Consider the following 1574-nt stretch of genomic DNA (forward strand, 5'->3'; position numbering starts at 1 on the left):
GACATTTGGTTTCTGCTTTTTCCTTTGGGGGTTCCATGATTTTAGTGTTTTCTTCATTTGCTACTATTAGTATTTGTTAAAGAGACAAATGTGTTTTTGACTAAAGTCGTGGCAAAGTAGAGTCCAGATCTAGAGGTATGTGGATGGGCGGGATTTTGACACAACTATACCTGATAACGTAACAGGGACAAGTTTTCTCTTGCGGAAAGCTGGCAATGAGGCCACACAAAAAGGAGGTGAGGTGACTAATTAAGGGGGCGTAAGCTTGGTCAGAAATGGTGGATGACCCATGCTGGCTGCCAACCAGTACCTTTTTTGCTAATAACCTAACTCGTGGCAACCTGTGGTTGTGGGAGAGTGGAGGTACATCATTAGCATGTCCTTCTAACACGCCTCATTGGGAAACACACTGGTGACACCCTTTGTGCCATATCCCGCTTGATTAACGAAACACCAATCCACAAACAAAACTGATTCTCTGTGGGGATTTTTGATTTTCCATTAGCTGAAAATCACATGACTTATGTACAGTTTGTACATATGTTGTGCAGTTTGATGCACTGTACACCTCTGTGCGCCCATCCCCCGCAGTACATACACCTTATGTCTGATGATGAAAAACTGCAGCATTTGTACACCAACCAAAAATGACCTGCATTGTCCAACATCCACCCAATGTTTGCAACCATGTCTATCCAAAATGGTCTCTTCACTTTAAACCACCACAAAAACAGACAAGCAAGAACTGGCCGATGTGTATAGTTATCACCATCAAGACTCAACAAGCCTTGGGTCAGAATCTCCAGCCAAATTTGGAAATTTCACAAGATTGTTTCTCATTTAATTCATCTCATTGGGACTTTACATAGTGAAAATCATCAACATGGCCCCATGAGCTGGTTGGTTTGCATCAACCCAAAAATCAACTCAATCCAATCATGTTCAAAGTCCTAAAAACTGATTGGTGCAAGTGATTTTTGTGTAATAAAAACCAGCTAACCTATTTGGCATCACCTGAGCACTTATGTACATACCTAATTACATAGGGTGATACAGACTGTACTATCACCCAATGGGGTTCGATACCCCCACCCAAGATGATACATCATCTTGAGAAGGATCTCGAGTGGGTTCAAAATTCTTCTAAGTATCACTTTCCTTAAGGCAAACCTGATTGCCACTACACAAGGCGCTGAAACACCACACCCACCCAATATACTTCTACCCTCTCATTCAAATGAACCTACCCCCCCAATACCTGTCTACCTCCACAATCAGATGATCATACCCCCCCAATTTAACTTTACCCGTACACCACACCCAACCAGCATTGTACTCACCCACCCTTAAACTTCAATATACCACCTCACAAAAAAATCCATGTACATTTCCTGAAAGTCTACCCACCTTTATACACCCTCACCAAAACCCAAGTCCACCCTCTCTGTACATGTCTATCAAGAAGGATACTGTTGGATGTTGGAAGATATTGTCCTTACCAACCCACCTTCGAATCGATCTTCAATTGTCTCATCTGATCGACCACCTCATTTGTAGGTCACTAGTATCATTGT

Source organism: Melampsora larici-populina, assembly GCF_000204055.1.
Source record: "Melampsora larici-populina 98AG31 unplaced genomic scaffold MELLAscaffold_38, whole genome shotgun sequence".
Lineage (NCBI taxonomy): Eukaryota > Fungi > Basidiomycota > Pucciniomycetes > Pucciniales > Melampsoraceae > Melampsora > Melampsora laricis-populina.